This window comes from Elephantulus edwardii, unplaced genomic scaffold (assembly GCF_000299155.1).
Source record: "Elephantulus edwardii isolate Elephantulus edwardi_28Jun2011 unplaced genomic scaffold, EleEdw1.0 scaffold00447, whole genome shotgun sequence".
In the NCBI taxonomy this organism is placed as follows: Eukaryota; Metazoa; Chordata; class Mammalia; order Macroscelidea; family Macroscelididae; genus Elephantulus; species Elephantulus edwardii.
In genome coordinates, this window is record NW_006400197.1 from 389,352 (window position 1) to 395,645 (window position 6,294).

General features: G+C 49.6%; 1 pseudogene; it reads right to left on the bottom strand.

Moving 5' to 3' along the window:
- Nucleotides 1–489: 489 nt before the first annotated feature.
- On the bottom strand, nucleotides 490–3,809 carry LOC102846796 (annotated as a pseudogene).
- Between the last annotated feature and the right edge of the window lie 2,485 nt (nucleotides 3,810–6,294).

The following is a 6,294-nucleotide window of genomic DNA, read 5'->3' on the forward strand; positions in this document are numbered from 1 at the left end:
CAGGTCCCCCAATACAGCAGGAGGCCTGGAAGGGGAGGGGAATGACTTAGGATCCCACTACATCTCCTTGGAAACAGAAACCCACCACAGACAGACAGACGGACAGACAGACTGGGGTGGGAGAGGAGAACTTGCTTCACTCTTGACTCTCCTCCCCTTGCCCTTACTTGAAAAGAAAGTCAAACACTGGCTATGCAGCACCCCAGCCTCCCACCCTACCCATAGCGGTGTTTGTGGGACACCACCACTACCCCCTACAAGGGGTGGCCCCAAGGGAGCTTCTTATCTCTCGTCCTTCACTTTGGTTCGCTCCTGGCCCTTTTCCCTCCTTCAGCCTCCAGCCGAGTCACCCACTCTTCTATCACCTACTCAGACCTTCTCTCTATCTTCCAGATCTCCCTGCCCCAGGACTTCTGGGGAAGCAGCGTCTGAGGAATCCTCTTTCTGCCCAGCATGGGTCTGGCCAGACCCTCTACCCAGAACATGGGCTCACACAGCCGCCCCACTCTCCTTGAGGTCAGGGGCTGAGCGCTGCCGTCTCACCCGTGGGGGAGTAGTGTATGGGGGGGTAACGGGGCCCTGGGGGCCTTTGGGATGGGTATGGTTGGGGCTGCTGGGGATAATAGTTGTGCTTTTTGGGCTGGAAGTGCTGGGGTTCAGGCTGTGTGGAAGTCCCTCCACGGGGTCGGCCCCCTCCATCCAGGGAGTTCCTGCGGGGGCGGTGGGACCTTCGAGGACTTGGGGACCTGCGACCAGGGGTGGCTGGAGGAGGCGTGATCTCCTCTGGGAGTGGCAGAGGTGCTGGCGTCTCACTGCCTGCCATCCCTGCCATCCCTGGCCAGGACTCCCGGTGCTGGGGGTTGCGCTTGAAGGGGAAGCGCAATTTGCAATCATGTGGGGGCACAAAGCGGGCGGGGGGCCTGCGCAGTCCCCCTCCACGCCCCCCCCCCCCCCCCCCCCCCCCCCCAGCCCTGCAGTCCCTGCAGCCGCAGCTGCTCCTGCTTGAGCCAACGAAGGCGGCCACGACGGAAGGCAGGGTCCTCCTCCATCAAGCGAGACACCCGCTCCCAGCTGGACAGGGGAGGCGAGCTGGGCCGGGCTGAGGGCACACGGTCACTGGACACTGCCTCTTCTAGGGCCTCAGACCTCTCAGGAGCAGCCCAGGCGGCTATACCTGATTCTTCATTCTCTTCCTCATGATCCTGGGCCAGGGGGATAACCCTCTCCATGCGGAGCATGTGGTCTCGCAGGGCTTGCAGCTCCCGATCTTTGCTGCTGTTCTGCAGCTTCACCTCTTGCAGAATCCCCGTGAGCTTGTCAATGTGAGCCCGGAGGTCTTCTACTTCCGCTCCTCGGGCTCCTTCTTCACTGCCACCATTGCCACCGCAGCTGCCTTCCTCCTCACCCACCGTGTCCCAGACATCCCGGGCCACAGCCTTCCAGGCATCTCCGGGCCCCTCTGGCTTGCCGTAGGTGCGGCACAACTCTAGCATCTTGAGGGCAGCAAGGGCCTCAATCTCGGCTTGTCCATGCCGGAGGTCAGCCAGGGCCACCTCATAACAGATCTCCTTCACTGCCTGCATCTTCAGGTCTACCATGGTGGCCCAGCGAGGGTCTTTGCCCTGCAGCCGCCGCCGCTGGGGGATCTGGTAAACTCTGGGAGGGGCCCTGCGCTTGCCACTGCTGGGCAGACCACAGCGCTTGACAATGGTCTGGACCATGGTGGGAAGCAGCTGCTCTCTCAAGGAGGAGATGAGCCGCCAGCTCTCCTCACAGGAACGCTTGTCAGAGTCATCCCCACAGTCTGAATCTGCGTACAAGCGCTGCTGCTCCAGCAGAAGATCAGCTTCTCCCTTCTCTTTCGGGTACTGATTCTCTAAATCCTGCAGTCTCTTCTCCATCTCCAACTTGATATCAATGCCTTGCTGCTCCAGCAACTCCTTCTGCGCAAAGTTCCAGTCAACAGGCTCAGACGGTGGTCCTGGGGGTGGTGGCACACACACCCCCCTTCCCTCTCCAGGGGCACTTGTTCCAGGTGATTGAAGCGGAAAACATGGTTCTTACCCATCACAATCCTATTTCCTGATTTCAGAATGAGTGGCTCAGTCACCAGCTTTCCATTGACATACGTCTCAGCTCCTTCACATGGCTCCAGTGTGACCACCACTTCTCCATCCACCTGAGGGGTGCTCCGGAACAGACAATGTTGCTCCCGAATGAACTGCCCATTTAGTTTGATGTCCACATCCACCTGGCCAAACCTGGTGACGCTATCTTTGATGTGGTAAAGGAGGCATTCTGACATCAGTGGATCTTCATTCAGGTTCACTAGGTGGGGAGTCTTCTTTGGAGAGAAGACACCCACGGTTCCAGCATCCTCCCGCATGGCCACTCCCATTTCAGCCAGCAAGGCTTCTCTCTCCATCCTCAGGGCTTCTGTCTTGCGTAGCTTCTCTTCCCAGGTCTCGTTCAGCTCAGCTATAATCTTCTCTGTTTCCTGCAACCTCTCCATGGCCTCCTCGGGCCCAATTTGGGGCTCATCATTGGGGGCGAACATTGGCTCCAGCTCTCCATTGTGTGCAGGGGGAGCTATGGGTGAAGACGAAGCAGGGGGAGTTGACACCGGTGGCAGAGCACCTCCAGGACTCCCCTCTTCCACCTTCAAGCCTCCCAAGGCCGAGGCTGAGAGTCCCTGAGCCATCAGCAGTTCCCACAGCCGAGCCACCTCTTCCTGCAGCTCTCTGATTAGCCTGGCATTTGGGTCTTCATTGATGATGGCATTGCAGCGGATCTGCTTGGTGCGGTCGGCATACCTGAGGGTACTAAGAGTCTCCTCATAGTTGATGTCAGCAGGGCTCAGGGCTGGGATCATTGCTGTCCGTGAGTTCCACGCAAATTCTCCTTGAGTAGCCAGGTGAGCACAGAGTGCCTGTAAGGGATAAAATCCGACTTCTACTTCTTTGATTGCATATCCGCAAGGGCTGAGATCACCTTCCCTAGAGTGGTCAAAGACTTATTGATGTTAGCACCTTCCTTCAGGCGCATGCCCCGAGCCCCCGAGGAGTCGGCCGGCTCACTCCCAGGAAGGTCCACCAAGCTGATCTTACTAACCTTCTCAGAGTCCAGGCCAGTGAGCAGCGCTGAGTGAAGACAGCATGGGAACAGCTGCTGGTCTCAGTCATATTAGTGTCAGCCACAGTCCGTGCCTTATTACCACAGTCCACGAGGTCAGCAATATATTCATAGGAAGTCACAGCCAATTTAGACAAGTCCTGTACATAGGGGCCCAAGATAGGGTGCTCGCGGACCCGCAGAGAGCCTCGACTCTTGGGATTCAAAAGGTCTCATACTCGTTCACAGTAGATCTCCATATAGCTCACCTCCACAGAATAGGAGAGCTCGGAACTCTGGTTCCTACTAACACGGGAGAAGAGATCCTCACAGAGCTGAGGCACGATGCCTTTCTGCCCAGGTTCCTGTCGCCCCATCATGGTATAGGATTTTCCAGCTCCGGTCTGCCCATAAGCAAAGATGCACACATTGTAGCCTTCAAAGGCATGCAGCAGCATCTCTTCTCCAATGTCTCGATACACCTGCTGCTGAGATGCAAATTGGGGGTCCTCGGCCGAGGTGTGTGACCAGTAGGAATAGTCGAAGGTGAAGCTTTTGGGGGCATCCTTGCTCTGTTTGGCATTGAAGATGGAGGTGGTGTTGCCCTGCATGCTGACCACACACTTGGCATCTCAGCTGGTCTCACGGGTGTTGAAGGGTCGAACCCTCACAGCCACTTTCACTGAGGCATCAGCCATGGTTCCAGATACTCTCCCCTCCTCAACTAGTGTCCTGGCCCCAGATCAGGGGGGCTGTATCAGTTCTGGCTGCTATCAGCCCTTGTAAGGGGAGCCCCATCCTACACTTTGGGCCTGGCCATGCGAGCTGGGTCTGTGGAGAAAGCTCTCGCTGAGACAGGGCTCCCGGAGCAGTTTGGCAGAATGCAAAGGGACAAACTTTCCGGTCAGTGTGAGACGCGAAGTAGGCAAGCGCAGGGCAAACTGAGGGCTGCCCCGGGCCCTTGACCGGTCCCCGGGCAGCGGACGTTGGACTTGCACCCCTGGGCTGCAGCAGCAGAGGCGCCTGCGGCCTGCGCCTGCCTGGGCAGCCTTTTCTTCTATTTTTAAGGAGTGCTTTGCTTAGTTGGGCTTCTTTCCATTCCAAATGAAACTGGAGATTGCCTTTTCCATCTTGTTGAAGAATGACATTGGTATTTGAATTGGTATTGCACTGAACGTGCAAATTACCTTTGGAAGTATTTCCATTTTTACAATATTGAGTCTTCCTGTTCATGAGCAAGGGATATTCTTCCATTTCTCCAGGTCTCTTTTTATTTCTTGTAGTAATGTTTTGTAATTTTCTTTGAATAGATCCTTTGTGCTTCTGGTTCAATTTACTCCCAAGTATTTAATCTTGTGATGAGCTATTATGAATTGTATTGTTTTTCTTAGTTCCAGCTCTGAATTCTCTTTGTCACTGTAGAGATATCCAACCACTGTGTCCAATAGTTTTTTTTCTGAGTCTTTAGAGAGATAATTTTACCTCCTCTTTGCCAATTTGGATTTCTCTTATTTCCTTCTCTTGTCTTATTGCTATTGCTAAGACTTCCAATACAATATTGAATAAGTGATAGTGGGCATCCTTGCCTAGTTCCTGTTCTTAAAGGGAATGCCTTTCATCTCTCTCCATTGAGAACAATGTTGGCTCTCAGGTTTGCATATATACTTTCTACTATGTTGAAGAGATTTCCCTCTGATCCTATTTTGTTGAGTGTTTCAATCAGCAATGTGTGTTGAATTTTGTCAAAGGCCTTTTCTTCATCAATTGATAGGATCATGTGGTTCTTCTTCTTTGCTTTGTTAATGTGATGAATTCCATAAATTGTTTCTCTTATGTTTAACCATTCTTGCATACCTGTTATGAATCCCACTTGGTCATGGTGAATTATTTCTTTGATGTAACGTTGGATTCTAATGGCCAGTATTTTATTCAGGATTTTTACATCTATGTTCATGAGAGATATTGGCCTATAGGTTTCTATTTGGTGGTGTCCTTTGCTGGCTTTGGTTTCAAGGATATGTTTTCTTCATAGAATGAGTCTGGGAGAATTCGATCTTTTTCTATTTTCTGAAATAGTTAATGTAGAATTGGTGACAGTTCTTCTCTGAATATTTGATAAAACTTACTCCATCTGGTCCAGGGCTTATTTTGGTTGGAAGTTGTTTTACTACCTTTTCAATTTCTTCTTTTGCAATGGGTCTGTTCCCATGTTCAATTTTGGTTGTGTCAGTTCAGGTAAGTTGTGCGTTTCTAAGTATTTGTCTATTTCCTGTAGGTTTTCATGTTTGTTTGAGTACAGTTTTTCATAATACTCTAATGTTAGCTTTTTTATTTTAGTTGGTTCTGTTGTGATGTTGCCTGATTCATGTCTTATTTGCATTATTTGTGTGTTCTTTTCTTTTGTGAGCTCTGCTAATGGTTTGTCGATTTTATTGAACTTTTCAAAGAACCAACTCCTAGTTTTGTTGATAGTTTCTAGTGTTTTTTGCTTTTCTATTTCATTTATCTCTGCTTTAATTTTTATAATTTCAATTTTTTTTAGAAGGTGGTGGGTTTTCTTGTTGTTGTTTTTCAATTTGCTGGAGTTGTTGAGTTAGAGAGTCAATGATTACTTTTTCCTGTCTTTTGATGTGTTTGCTTATTGCTATAAGTTGACCTCTGATTACTGCCTTGGCTGTTTCCCTGAGGTTTTGGTTAAGTGGTGTTTTCATTGTCATTTGTTTCAAGAAACTTTTTAATTTCATTTTTCATTTCTTCTTGTACCTAATCATGTTCAAGCAAGGTGTTGTTCAGCTTCCAAATGTATGATTTTTTTTCCTTCTTTATCCTCTTGTTATTAATTTCTAATGTTGTGGCACTGTTGTCTGTGAAGATACTTTTTATAATTTCTGTGTTTTTTAATTTGTTGATGCTTGCCTTGTGACCTAGAATGTGAATATTCTTAAGAATGTTCCATTCACATTGGAGAAGAAGGTATACTGTGTTTTTTGGGGGGTACATTATTCTATAAATATCTATGAGGTCAAGTTGGTTTATTGTGTGGTTTACTTCTTCAGTATCTCTGTTGAGTTTCTTTCTGGTTGTTCTATCTTTTCTTGAGAGGGGTGTATTGAAGTCTCCAAGTACTATAGTAGTGTTGTCTATTTCCTTTTTCAGTTTTGTTAATGTTTGTTTTATATATTT